Consider the following 15,403-nt stretch of genomic DNA (forward strand, 5'->3'; position numbering starts at 1 on the left):
GTGTTCTGCTCATGGGAATAATCTAATACAGAGTGGAAATGAACTATTAGTTTTCTGGGGCTGCTGTAACAAAGTGCCACAAATTGGGTGGCTTAGCACAACAGAAATTTATTGTCTCACACACTTCTGGAAGTTAGAAGTCTGAAATCAGGTTGTTGGTGTGGTCGTACTCCCTTTGAAACCTCTAGGGGAATCTGTCTTTGTTTCTTCCTAGCTGCGGTGGTTTACCAGCAACCTTTGGCGTTCCTCGGCTTGCAGCTGCATAACTCCAATCTCTGCCTTCATCATCACGTGGTGTTCTCCCAGTGTCTCTCTCTCTGTTTTCACGTGCCCATTTTCCTACAAGGACACCAGTCATATTGGATCAGGACCCACCCTACTTCAGTACCACCTCCTTTTAACTAATTCCATCTGCAGTGACCTTATTTCCAAACAAGGTCATGTTTTGTACTGAGGGTTAGGACTTCAATCTGTCTTTTGAGGAAAACCATTAAACCCATAACAAATAAAGTGATAGCTTAAGAGATACAAGGAGTGAAAGGAACTTTTAAGAGATAAGAGATCTTGTTTTCTCAGGAATGATCTAATATGGAGGGAAAAACTGATGATATGGTAGCAGAGAAGATACAACGTGGGGTCAAAGATCTTGAGTAAGCAAGAGAGGACGTGATCCATTGTACCAGTGGAGGGCTGGTCTTGGAAAAAAGCTTGGAAAATTCATTTGCTTCACCAGGAGAGAAAATAGAGTTTAAGAATTCAGGGGCACCAGGGTGGCTCAGTCAGTTAAGCCACCAACTCTTGATTTAGGCTCACGTCATGATCTCACGGTTCGATCTCACAGTTTGTAGGTTCGAGCCTGGTGTGGGGCTCTGTGCTGACAGTACAGAGTCTGCTTGGTTTTCTCTCTCCCTCTTTCTCTGCCCCTCCCTTGCTCGTGCTTTCTCTCTCTCTCTCTCTTCTCTTAAAATAAATAAAGTTAAAAAAAAAGAATTCATGTAAGTGTGGCTTTAGATTTGATGTGGGAAAAGAATTTTCTCTTCTGAGGGTTTATATTTTCTCCGTGAAAAAGAAATAAATGTTTCCGATTTGAAATTCAGGTCAATGCCATAATCACAATTAATATTATTTAAGGGAATTTGTGGCACATATGAAATAACAGCACAGTGCTTGACACACACACACACACACACGCACACACACACACGCACACACCTATATATGCCTTTATGCTAGATACTCAAGATATATTACCTACTCTAATTCTCACAATATTTGACAAGGCATCTCCTGGCTAAAGATCCTCTTTTTCGATCTACCACAAAGGTTTGGGTTAAGTTTTACATATGTTCACATAGTAGTCAAGAGGTTAACGGATAGCACATTGTCATGTCAATAGGTTCTTGGAAGATTGTAATATATTTGGTGCAAAGCTGAGAAGAATAAAGTTAAAAATTTTTTTAAATGTTTATTTATTTTTGACAGAGAGAGAGAGAGAGAGAGCACAAGTGGCGTAGGGACACAGAGAGAGAGGGAGACACAGAATCGGAGGCAGTCTCCATGTTTTGAGCTGTCAGCACAGAGCCCAACGTGGGGCTCGAACTCACGAACCATGAGATCACGACCTGAGCCCAAGTTGGACGCTTAACTGACTGAGCCACCCAGGCACCCCTAGAGTTTAAAATTTTTTAAGAGAAACATTTGGGATATAGGTTTAAGATCAGTTAGTGAATATTTACCAAAGAAAACCAGTTTATTAAAATCACTGTTTATCAATACTCAATCATGTGCGATAAATGACAGAATCAAGTCCCAAACCAACCGAAGGATAAAGTGCCTCTTTTGTCTTTTAAAATGTTTAGGGAACTCCATATTATTTTTTTCTTGTCAGGTAGTTTGGATAATTAGCTGTTAGCATTCAGGCCAAGAAAAGAAATGAAAAACAAAAAACTCCAAAAAAACAAAAAAAAAAAACCCAAAATGAAACAAAGGAAAACCTGTTTTAACAGTTATGAAAAAGTCGCAAGTAGCAAAGCACTGTGAACAAGCACACTTAGATTCCTCATAACCGACTTAACCGACTGAACAGGCTGATCACACACTGTAGCCGCTTGGTACTTTGACCCTGCTTCTTGGCCAGAAGCCCAGGGATGAGGCATTGTCTCTTTTTGTTTTTGTTTCTAAAATGTAGGTGAATTCGTTAGCCTGTAGTGCTCTTTACCGTCCTCATCAATATTTATATCAAAAGAGGATGGCAAATTTGAAATATATACTGCTTATGATTTTGAATGTTGGTCTTTGTTTTAAATGAGCCAACAATGAAAAACCAATTTACTTTTTCTTATTTAGGCTACCTTTGCTTTAAATTGACTCCTAATGTTTAAGAATATGAACTATATGTGAAGAGCTCTGGTGAAGGCAGTGAATTAATTTTCCAAATGTTGACACACTAGAATTGAAGTGCCAGATAATAATTCAAGCAAAGGTTATATGACCAAAATAACATCTGTAAGAAAATGATGACGTTTGGCCAACTACACATTAATCTGGATGATGCAGTGAAAATCCCATTATCTTCATTGTAGGCTTCCATCAGATCTGCCTCATAGACCAAATTGTGTCAGAGTGATTATGTCTTCATGGTAACTATGGATTTGAGACAGCAACATATGGATATTATTACTATTATTTTATTTGTATTTTTATTTTAGAGACAGAGAATGTGTGAGTCAGGGAGAAGGGTAGAGGGAGAGACAGAATCTCAAGCAGACTTCGCACTCAGTGCGGAGCCCGACGTGGAGCTTCATCCCATGACCCTGGAATCATGACCTAAGCCGAATTCAAGAGGTGGATGCTCAACCAAGCCACCCAGTGCCCTGGATATTATTTTTTTTTTTGTGGCATTGGAGCTGTAGTCATAAATATTGAGTGCTATAGTGTCAGCAGGGACATATAGGAGTGAAAAATGACAGTGATATCAATGTTCTCTAATTATCTTAAAACCCAGGCATCTCTGAACCTACTTTAGAAATGGTTTTGTTAGGATCTGGTCTGTGATGGTACCCACCCCATTCTTTGGTTCTATATCTACAGCAGATCTCAGGGGCAGTGTATACAGATAACAATGCTAAACATACCTCTTCCTTTTCTAATCCAAGCCATTTTGCTAGTCTTATTCTCCAGAGTTGGCCAAAATGGAGTATCACAAACTTCTTTTAAAATAAAAGAGCAGAAAAGACACTAGGTTTTATCAGCTTCAACTTCTGTCTGAACTCTCTGCATGAAAATTTATTTTGGTTCCACATTTGTTCCAAGACTTTTCTGGGTCTTTTTGAAAATTCAAATCCTAGAATCACAAAATGATGAAGAATAAAGTGGGCAGAGACCTAATAGAAATAATTTTGCATTACCAAGATTAAAAACTTGAACATTGGTAAAATCCTTTTTATTAGTAAGGAGGAAGAAACAACTTGGAGAAGTCGCTTATTCCACTTTAGATATCTTAGAAGAAATGCTTTAGATTATTTTATTTTAAATTATTAGTTTTATTTAGATGTTTTAGTCTTTAAATATTTAATAATATTTAGATAAAAACTCTCTAAAGTAATTATTATTCCTATGTAATATTTCAGATAAAAACTTGCTAAGTGGTAGCTGCTTAGAATTTTGGGGGCCATTTATTCTATCTTAATCATTTCGATTTTAAGGTTTTAGTCTACCTTTTCCTTTGCATGTAGGAGAGAACAGTTGTGGTTGGAAATTTTTATGGAGCATAAAAATTATGGCCTTGGGGGATTTTTTCCCCCGCTAAGTATTGGGTCTGCTGACTCCGTTCTCATTCTTAATGTGAGTCTTTAATTAACCCTATAAATAAGGAGAAAGAAGAGTTCTTTCCTCAAATTAAAGGAAACCCCACAGACATGAAATCCACAATGGCAAAATTTCACCCCACCTTACCATTGGCTTTTCAATGAAAAGCTGTGCATATCCTTATTCTACTTAATTGTCTAATTTTTTATTTTGTTGTTGCCATTAGTATTAAACATTTAATTGTGAAATAATGCTTTCAGAAGATTCAGAAAATGTAAAAAATCAGAAAGAAAAAGTTTCATATTCCCACCATCTAGAGATGATCAGTGTTGATAAATTTACGCATTCAAGTCTCTTCTCTGTGCATTTATTAATTTTTACAAAAATGGATTCAAGCTCTTAATGTTTTCAAAAACATTAAGACAATGTCAGCAACATTTTCCTATGACATTTAAAATATTGAAAACTGTAATTAAATAACAACCACAATAGTTGGGTGAGAACTCAAATAGATAATAAACGCTTAAGTTACTTTGAAGATAAAACAGTTCAGAAATCACAGATAGGAGGTTAGATTCCATTTTTAATAGTAAAACTAATTGGGAGGTGTCAAAGGAAATAAGAACTTAATTCAGTATATGAAACTCATTTTATCAAACTTACGCGATTATGGAACATCTCCTCTATTGTCCTTCTTTCCTCCCCCCAAATTCACAAATGATAGATAATTAAAGATGACAAAAGAATCAATCTGAACTCTATATTTTCTGAGAATTAACACCATTATAGCAATTCTTTCTTCTTTTAGATGAGAGAAACCTAGGCAATAGTTATGGGACTTTGGAATAAAGCACCTATGTATGTATTTCTCTTGTAATAAGCTTAAAGATTCATGGTGCTTTTGTGTGGGTAAATATTTAGGCTTCTTTTAACGTGAGTTTTTCTTATAACTACTTGAATTACCAAACTTCAGTGGAAAATATATTTTTCTGTCTTGAAAAAGAGCAAACATGATCTGAATAACTTGAATTAAGAAATAAGCTGTGGTGGGGCGCCTGTGGTACCTGTGGTGGTGGCTCAGTTGGTTGAGCGTTGGACTTTGGCTCAGGTCATGATTTCACAGTTCCTGAGTTTGACCCCCAAATCGGGGAGCCTGCTTTGTCTCCCTCTCTCTCTGTCCCTCCCCTACTCTGTGTGCATATACACACACATGTGCTGTCTCAAAAATAAATAAGCATTGGGGCACCCGAGTGGCTCAGTTGGTTAAGCTGTCTGGCTTCAGTTCAGGTCATGAGCTCACGGTTTGTGGGTTTAACCCACATCAGGTTCTGTGCTGACAGCTCAGAGCCTGGAGCCTGCTTCGGATTCTGTGTCTCCTTCTCTCTCTGCCCCTCCCCTGCTCATGCTCTGTCTCTCGCTGTCTGTCTCTCTCAAAAATAAATAAACAGTAAAAAAAAGTTAAAAAAACATTAAAAAAATAAAAAAAAAAGAAATAAGCTGTGGAGATCCTAGAAGACACCCAAGGGTCATCAGTTGTCCATTGGTTGTCTATGCTTTCCTTCAGACAAGACATTTCTAACATTTTTTAAAACATATTTATTATTGAGAGACAGACAGAGACAGAGCATGAGCATGGGAGGGCCAGAGAGAGGAGGAGACACAGAATCCAAAGCAGGCTCCAGGCTCTGAGCTGTCAGCACAGAGTCGGACGTGGGGCTCGAACTCACAAACTCACAAGTCATGAGATCATGACTTGAGCCGAAGTCGGCCACTGAACCGACTGAGCCACCCAGGCACGCTGAGACAAGGCATTTCTAGAGACTGTGCCTGCAACATAAAAAACCTTGGACATTAGTAAATCCATAATTCTCTCAGTGGCTTCAGAGTTTATGCCTAGGGAATATTTCTTTTATCACAAATATAAGTTGAACACTTCTCTACAGTTCTTAGGCTATTAGGATATGTTATTTTTATCTTATTAAGAATTATTTTTTAAAGTTTACTTATTTTTGAGAGACAGAGAGAGACAAAGCATGAGCGGGGGAGGGACAGAGGGAGACAGAATATGAAGGAGGCTCTAGGCTTGGGACTCGAACTTACAAACTATGAGATCATGACCTGAGCTGAAGTCAGGTGCCCAACTGGCTGAGCCACCCATGTGCCCCAGGGTATGTTATTTTTAGATGGCAAGTTTCCTGCGTATTCTAACCATTAGTTTTCCTTGTAATATCTATCCTGCTTTTATTTTATATTTGTGTAAATCATACTTTATTCCAAGTACATTTATCTACATTAAGACTTTCACATAAGAATGGATCGTATTTAAGTGTAAAGCCACAGGTATCAAAGCTTGGGTTTTCATTTGTGTGCCAAGAATAATTTTCCTCCTTCTGAAAAGTACCAAACAAAGTATCAAAACAAGAAATAGAACTAGAAAACATTAAAGTTTCTTTGATAAAATGACAAACTCCCTCCAAGTTAAAAAAAATAAAAATAAAGAAAGCTGTGTTTTCTAGAGTGAGCTCTCTGGACCATGCTCTGGCCCGACAGAGAAGTACTTTTCTTTTCTTTTTTGTTTTTAATGTTTATTTATTTTTGAGAGAGAGCGAGCGAGCAGAGGAGGGGCAAAGAGAGGGGAGAGGATTCAAAGTGGGCTCTGAGCTGTCAGCACAGAGCCTGACTCGGGGCTCAAACTCACAAACTGTGAGATCATGACCTGAGCCGAAGTCGGACGCTCAACCAACTGAGCCACCCAGGCGCCTGAACAGAAGTACTTTTCTATCTGGAGAAGATGATCCACCTAGCCTGTTTGATATTGTTGTGTGTGTCAGAGAGATAAATTGTGTCACGATGCTGTAAGCCTTGCTGAAAATGACGTCTCAATCTAGTTTGGCTAGTTTGAAATCTTAGTCTTCCTTGGCTTTGTAGCTTATAAAATGTTTTAATTTGTATTGTCTTAATAAATTCTCATAACAGCCTGGAAGAGCTAAGCAGATGCAACTACAAAGATGACAAAATGGTTCATGTTTCAGTTAGAATAACTCAAGTCTTCTGAAGCTTATTTCATTTCTCCTTCCTCAGTGCGTGGCTGCCAGGAGACCTTCGGTTGGAGGAGTCTGTGTGCATTCCTTACAAGATCATGCAGCTCTCTCAAACAGGGTTTCATTGCTTTACCAGGAGTCATAGATGAACGCTCAGTAACAGTGAGAGCACTTCTTGTCCAGCAAAAATGTGGTGTGAATGAGTTTCTGGAAAAAGACTAGAACTGAAGCTGGTCAAAAGGACTAAGTAGATTTAAACTTGGAATAGTACAGACACTGAGGAGACAACACTTGCTGTTTGCTTTCTTACTTCCAGTAGACTCATTTAAATTCTTAAGTTAAAAATGTTTTGTGAACTAGGTAAGCCAGTGATACCACTGTCGCATGCGCGCACGCACACACACACACACACACACACACACACACACACTCAAAAGCAAATAGTCAATTACCACTTTTTAATTCCTAATCTTTTATATTTTAATGGGAATGGGAGATACTGGGACTAGAAGACTTGAAGTAAGGGAAGGCAAAGGAAGAGGGTGTGGGTCTCAGGTATTACGGGGTTGAGAGCCCAGAGGAGAAAATGGTTCCCTGCTATAGTTTTCATTCTGTAATTCTGCCTAAGGCTAAGATTTGTACTAAGTTTAACTCGAAAACAAAATTCTTAATTGTTCTTACATGATTATACTTCCCAGCAGTTCAGTGAAGCTTTGGGACTCTGACCCTCAAGAGTTAGAAGAGTACAGATATGGGTAGTATCTCTCCCGTGGAGACTTATTCATGCCAGCTGGTCAGCTCACTCCATTCCCCCTCCAAGATCTGGTACTATTCTGGATTCACAGAATGAAGGGTTGGATGCCTTTTGGAGCTATTTTTATAAATCTATCCTATTTTTGTTAGCTTTCTGTGATAAAGAAGCATGCCAGCCACACAGCCTGGGATCTCTGCATCTGCTGCTCAGGACTGTCCCCATTGGGCGCATAGAGACGCATTGACTGATTCTAACTCCCCATTTTAGAGGCCACTCAGGATTCTACCACCATCTACAGTTTGACCATTTTTATTCCTTTAATTATAAAGTTTTTAAAAAATATTTTTATTTATTTTTGAGACAGAGAGAGAGCATGAGCAAGGGAGGGGCAGAGAGAGGGGAAGACACAGAATCTGAAGCGGGTTCCAGGATCTGAGCTGTCAGCACAGAGCCTTATGCAGGGCTCGAACTCATGGACCGTGAGATCATGACCTGAAGTCAGACACTTAATGGACTTGGCCACCCAGGGGCCCCTATTCCTTTAATTATAAAAGACGTACCTTGTAAAAAATTCAAACACCGTAAAAGTATATGAAGAAAAAGGTATATTTTCTTTAATCTTCTCTTTTGAGAAAGATCTTATTCTTCCCTTTGAATCCCCTTGTTCTCTAAACCTGCTCCTTAGGAGGAAAACATTGTAAATAGCTTGGTGCATGTTCCCCCAGACCTTTGTTAATTTAAGTGCACACACACACACACACACACACACACACACTGTTGTTTATATTGTTTTACAACACATTCTGTTCTTACTGTTTTCATTAATTTATTCAACACCTTTCCATGTTAGTACATATAAAATTTCCAAAAATTTTAAGAATATACTAAAAATTGTATGGAATTACAAAGCACAGAAAACCATGGTGAGGTCATGCTGGGTGAGCTGGGCTGAAAGGGAGCAAAAGACTTGGAGCTATGGGCCCTTTAGAAAATAACTAAAGAAAAGGAAGAAGAGTGAAGAAAAACAAAGGCTAATATAATTTTGTTTAATTTAATCGAATTGAAGTCACACTGAGTATTATTACAACACTGACTGGCAAAATGCAAAGAGGCAGATTTGGACCTATGCTCTGGTCTAAATGTGTTACTTCACCATTTCACTTGACTCTCCTGAGCTTTCTTTTCCTTAAAAAACGACCAGATTAGACTCGATGGTATCCATGGTTCTTTCTATTTCTGATTAGTGCTTTAATTTCCTGGGGGAAAAAAAAGAGCCTCAAGAATTTTGTTGGGTATAAAGTAGTCTTTGTTCCAGAGTATTCTTGGTTGTTCTTGTCCGTTTCTCAATGGCACTTCACTTGGCTGATTACACAGGTCACATTACCCTACCATGTTAGCTTATAATAATACTGACATTCTGCTTTACAGTTTATAAAGAGTTTTCACACACCTTATCACATCCTATGTTCACAGTTATTCAGTGACACATATTGAGCAGACATTATTTGAATCCCCATTTCGTAGATTAGGAATTTAGTTCACAGAGGACATGAAGAAATTTGATTCCTACCTACATTGTCTGTAGTACTGACAGCTGAATAGACATATAGACATGCATAATATGGACAGTCATTACCTTGCTTTAATTTGAGAATTTTAAGTGTGGCATGTTTGTAATAATAAGGAATGGATATTATTTGATACTTACAGGAAAAAGGAAGTTTAAAATCACTGAGGCTTTTTTTTTTGCTTTTTTCTTTTTTTTTATACCACAGTGACCATAAAGAATCTTTTGGGGCATCGGTAGATAAAGATGCCTTTGACCCAGTGGAATTTGGAGAGTTTCTGGATTCTGTTAGATCCTGCTTCTTTGCTCCAGATTCAGCGGTTCCAAAGACTGCCTTGTGGTTCTCCTTGCTCTTTTAGGTCTTCCAGGGCTTTTCATTTTGCATTTCTTCATCTCGAAATGTGCTTCTTCTGCTCTTGTCTTTCTGTCAAATGTCTACTTATCCTTCAAGCTCAAGGGTTACTTGCTCTGTCAATTATTTGCTCAGCATCTCCTGCAGATATAGGTGCTTTTATCTCTCTACCGCAACCTTTAAGATCTCCGTCATAGCAATCATCTCATTTCTGTCTAAACTAAAGTACAACCTTCAGTATCTTCTTAAAAGGAAGATAAAATGCATCCTTTTACTCTTGTATTCCCAGACAGCATGGATACAGATGTTAAAAATACGTATGAAACGAGGAAATTAATTTCACTGAATATTATGAAGTCAGGATTTAGCAAAACTTAGATTGAGTTTCTACGTAATGTGTTGTGGGAACTTTCTTCTTTACTTCTTAATCCTGTGTTTTATCTTTTAAACTTTGAAGCAATTACAAACTTATAGAAAAGATGCAAGCAAGGACCTTTCCCCGCTGAACCATTTGAGTGTAAGTTGCTGGTCTAACGTCCTATTACCTTGGAAAACTTTAACATTAACATGTATTTTCTATATTCTTTGACCAATTCCTTGTTTTCAGGCACAACAAAAGATTCCAGGGGTGTCTTGTTCTTCACCTGCCTGGTCCTAGAATCAACCCTTTCTCTAAGGAGCCCCCGTTCCTATTAGAGGAGAATAGTTTTTATTTAATTTTTTATTTTTTAAAGTTTCATTTTTACTTAAGTATCCTCTACACCCAACATGGGGCTTGAACTCACAACCCTGAGGTCAAGAGTGCCATGCTCTGCTGACTGAGCCAGCCAGCCACCCCCTGAGAATAGGTTTTACATGCTTAGCTCAGTGCCACAGGTAGGCTCATCAATTGCTATTGGGGCATCACTGTTCCCAGGACCTGGCAGTGGACAGAGCCGGGGATTATTTACAATTATATCTATTTTTTATCTGTTTATACTGAAAACCATGAATTTGCAATGACTTTTCCAATTCCAACCCAACAGCATGGGTTTTCTCCCTTTCCAAATTTGCAAACCCTTTTCTTGACAGTGAGGAAACTGGCTGCTACTTTCTTTAATATATTCACTTGTTCAATGAATCTTTTTATGTCTAGCTAATATTTTATTTCTGCTACTATTTTCTTCTCCCCAGTTCTCTCCTTCTCCTGCTTGGGTTCAACACCCTATGATTCTGCACCCAAAATTCAGTATGAGAGGGATTTCCACCCATATCTGAGCAAATCTCAGCCACCAGCTGGGCGTCCTACAATTCAACTCAGTTTTGACATTATCTATCTGGAGATAGCACCAGATCCCATAGTTTAAGGGCTCAGTCCTATAAGATTACCCCCTGCCTCCGGCAGTTACAAAGTCCAGGTTGATACCTGTGCACTGACCTACTGACTAGATTTGAGGGTCCAATGACTCACAGATCTCCTAGAATCACTTTACTTACTAGATCAGGGATAGCCAGATGGAAGAGATGTGCAGGACAAGTTATTAAAAAAAGGACTGGAGCCTCCACACCTTCTCCAGGGGCAGTCTGTCTCTACTTTCCATCAATGTCCATGAATTCACCAACCCAGAAGCTCTCTAAACTTAGTCCTTTTAGTTGTTGTTGTTCTTTTATGTTTATTTTTTATTTCTGAGAGTGGGAGAATGAGAAGGGAAGGGCAGAGAGAGAGGGAGACAGAGAATCTGAAGTGGGCTCCATGCTGACAGCAGTGAGCTCAATGCGGGGCTCAAACTCATGAACTGTGAGATCAGAACCTGAGTCAAAGTTGGACGTTCAACCGACTAAGACCCCCAGATGCCCCTGTCCTTTTGGGTTTTTATGGAAACTTCATTACATGGGTATGGTTGATTAAATCATTGGTTTTTGGCGATTGAGTCAATGTCCCTGACCCTAGGGGTCAGGGAATGGGATGGAAAGTTGTAGTCTTCTAATCACATGGTTGATACTCCTGGCAAACAGCCCCATCCTCTGGTGGGGGTCCAAAAGTCACCTCAGTAACATAACAAGAGACACCTTTGTCACTCTCATAACTTAGGAAATTCCAAGGTTTTAGGAGCTGTGTGCCAGAAACGGGAATGAAGACCAAGAACATATTTCTTATTTTAAATGACACTATCAATCTAGTCTTGAAGCCAAGACTACACTGTATGTTAGCTAACTGGGAGAATAAAAAAAAAATCATTATCACACGTGCCATGTGAGGCAGCTCTCTGCTCACCACAGAGTCTGGTACCTAATGCTACTGTTCAGCAGGGTTTCTCTCCTCACCATCAAGCACAGATGACTTTATCACCCATCCAGACTCTGACTCTCCACACTCAGCTGCCTCTCTGTCCCTCAACCCGTGTATTCCCTCCTGTCTTTGCTCTGGCTCTGAGACACCACACTAAGCCACCGTGGATGCAATTAGTCTTCTAGACTGGGCTCTGACAAACTGTACTGGGACGAATGCTCCCCTCATCATACCTGGGTGCTGACATTCTGTGCTGGGGTGCATGCACATATTCTTGCCGCATTAGGGATGCATCTTCTGATTTTCCACGTTCCCTTCACCATCTGGATGCGTGTGTCAGCCTGCGTGGGCTCTAACTGCTCACACTAAGTTTCCCTCCTTCTTGGATATCCTTCTTCTCTTGTTCAGGTTCCAACACCCCTCTCTGGGCCACTGTGACTGCCCTCCACACAGATACTATTTACCAATGCTATGCTCCACCTCATGGCTTTAAGACTGGAGGGAGCAGAAGAGAAGGGACTGGGAAGAGGGGAAAGGGTTGTGCTATCGCTTCAATTTGCTTATTCGTCCTTCCACGGGGAAATGAATGCACGAGAAAGTTTAAAAGATGCCCATTTGCTCCTTATTTGCAAAAGTAACAAAAGATGTGGACTGAGAAAAATTTGAAGCTATTAGAAAAAGTAAGACTTGACTTTAAATATCGTTTCCACTGGAGAATTGAACTTGTATTTCTCTTATAGGTGTTTCATGTTTCGTTCTGATAGATGACTCCTAAATTAGACATTTATAAATAAGGCTGGAATGGATACTTGTTCTTCTGTCCTAACTTTCTTGTTTCATAGATGAGGGAATTGAACCTATCACCAAGTTTCTCAGGTGACATTGTCTGGAAGAGAAAGCATCGTTCAAGATCCTGGCTGGTGTTCCCAGCATTCTCCCCTAAACATTATCATTTAAAATTATTTAAACTTTAAGGCAAATTTCTGAAAGAAATTATAGCTTATAGCATTCCATTTTATATTTTAAACTGGAAGTCCTTTTTTCAGTAATGATATGGCTGATACAATGTCATATTTTGGTCCCCAAAACATTATCTGAGTAGTACTTTGGTGATTATGTTTCATTAGAGTGGAAAATCTAGAAATTAGCCTTACCAATTTGGTAGTTAGTAACTCGTAATTTTCTGAATGTCCTGTCTTAATTGCATGCCTAAATTATGTTAGCTGTATTTGGTAAAGTTGCCAAGCAAGTTGATTATTATTTTTTTAATTTATTGTCTTTCGGGGTTGATGGGTAGGTAAAATATACGTACAGAGACATGAATGACTAATGCAAAAATTTCATTTAAAAAATCCATAATACAAAATTTGTATTATTATTATTTTAGAGAGAGAGAAAGAGAGGGAGAGAGAGAGAGAGAATGTGCATGTGTAAGTAGGGGAGGGGCTGAAGGAAAAGGAGAGAGAATCTTAAGCAGGCCTCATGCTTAGCATAGAGCCCACCTGGGGTTTGATCCCATGACCTTGGGATCATGACCTGAGTTGAAATCAAGGGTTGGACGCTTAACCAACTAAGCCACTCAGGCACCCCTAAATTTTATGTTACTTAAAGCCCATTTATATTTATGGAAAATCCAACATCTTATCAATGTTGCAGTTCAAGCTGGGAATGAACAACGTGGGTATGGATAAATGATCTAGAGCATTCATTAATTTCTAAGAATCACCTTGAGTCATTGAGGCCAAAGGGAAAAATAGGCAGCAAACTACACTTAAGAACCCAATAAAAATTGAGCACCTGAGTGGCTCAGTCAGTTAAGCCTCTGACCCTTGATTGTGGCTTAGGTCGTGGGCTTGTGAGTTTGAGCCCCACATAAGGCTTCATGCTGAGAGTGAGGACCCTCCTTGAGATTCTCTCTTTCTCTCTCTCTGCCCCTCCCCACTCTCTCTCTGAATAAATAAACTTTTTTTTTTTTTTTTTAAGAATCCGATAAAAATCTTGAAGAATCCCATCATCTGTGTAATTTAAGAGTTTAACTATGACATGAATTTACTTCTGGCCCTTGGGTGAAATATTTGCCCTTCTGTAATTTCACAAATTATTACTAACAAATGTTAGATTTTTATAATGGAAAGGGACACAGCATCAGGATCATTTTGCTGATATTCCTCTGAGGCAGGAATCTGTCTACCACTTACCTGTGCGTTTGAAACACCTTCAATTGTGGAGCAATCACTACCCCCCAAGCATTTGTGCTTTATATTTCACAGAAACCGTCCTCCTGGTAATTTTGCCCTGTTACTGCTGCCTTCTGCTCTCTGTAGTTAGAATACAGTTAAACATTTTCCATATGATAGCTCTTCAGTTATGTCCACCCAAATCCTCATCCTTCTGGAATTTTCTCTCTGTGTCTCTGTTTTTCTCATTCACCTCTAAGTTTCTCATGGGAGAGGAGATTTTGTCCCATTCCTCATCTCCTTGCCTTTTTCTGCCCTTAGGGTCTCCTAAGATCTGATTTAGGAGGCTGTGCACTCTCCCGGTGAAAGGCAAGAACACTATGAATTCTTCCTATTGTATTTAGCCATGTAGCAGGGAATCAAGGTTTACTTTATTTCTGGACAGTTATATCCACCAGACACAACCTTTGTCCCCAAACACCGCCTTCACTTTGCACAAACTTGTTGACCTCACACCTAAGTCAGCTTTTCTTGAACCCTCATTTGAACAAACAAACATTCATTCTGATCTGCGGATATCCTGTGCGGCGTCAGGAAGGGCCGGCTTGGGCAGTGCAAGCTCAGTTAGCCTGCCACCACGCTGGAGATTTGGTTTCCTTTTTTCCTCCGGAGTTTACGAAGTGAGACAAAAAAGCAATTCCTGCTAACCTCTTAGACAATGCATGGGGCTCTTGACTCTATTCCAGGAAGTCGGTTTCATCAAGGTAACAGATCACCGAGACCAGAAAGGAGGCTGGGGACGCCGACAGGGACGTGGCATTCAGGTAACCCCCCAGGGTGCGGGTGGGGAGCCTGGTCGGACGAGGAATGCGCAGTGCACACGAAGAGGAAAGGCCAGCGGCCCTGCGCCCCGGCGTGGACGAGCGCGGGAGTTCAGGCTAGGGGAGGGTGTGTGTGTGTCACCACGTGCTAGAGAGGAGGGGACAGGGCCCGCCTCTTATCTGTCTGTAAAGGGCGCAGGGCCGATCTCGGAGTTTCAGAGCTGACTAGCCAGAGACAGTGTTGAGAGAGAAAGAGAGAAAGAAAGAGACAGACTCACGTGGACACACACAGAGACGCAGATACAGAAACAGACAGGCGAGGTGAGAGGTTAGCAGGCTAGTTTGCCAAGCCCAGAGAAGAGATCTGGGAGAGGGAGGGTCCCGTTTAGACGCAAAGCCCAGGACTTCGAAGGGGCTGTTTCCTGCAGCTCCTTGGGGACTGCCCGTCTCACCCCTTCCAAGTTTCCTCTACGGGAATTTAGCAGCAAGACAGGAAGAGGAGGTGGGGTTCTACCGTGCGAGTGGTTTTAGTTCTTCCTAAGCAATTGCTTGGTTTGGGGCTTTATATCCGGGAGGAGCGTGTCACCACACTATGCAAATCCTGGGACATTTGCA

At 40.1% G+C, this 15,403-nt stretch overlaps 1 protein-coding gene across 3 annotated transcripts in view; it reads left to right on the forward strand.

Annotated features, from left to right (window-relative positions):
- Positions 1 to 14,621: 14,621 nt before the first annotated feature.
- The window catches only part of SLC39A8 (solute carrier family 39 member 8), an 80,188-nt gene continuing 79,406 nt past the window's right edge, over positions 14,622 to 15,403 (forward strand). Inside the window, exon 1 of one of the 3 annotated variants that reach the window (XM_047857093.1) lies at positions 14,622 to 14,791. The gene's annotated coding sequence lies outside the window, so the exon portion shown is untranslated. Of the gene's footprint in view, positions 14,792 to 14,974; positions 15,110 to 15,175; positions 15,291 to 15,403 lie in introns of those variants that run through there. The other 2 variants (XM_047857094.1, XM_047857095.1) reach the window with 2 other exon arrangements.

The sequence above is a fragment of the Prionailurus viverrinus genome, chromosome B1 (assembly GCF_022837055.1).
Source record: "Prionailurus viverrinus isolate Anna chromosome B1, UM_Priviv_1.0, whole genome shotgun sequence".
NCBI lineage: Eukaryota > Metazoa > Chordata > Mammalia > Carnivora > Felidae > Prionailurus > Prionailurus viverrinus.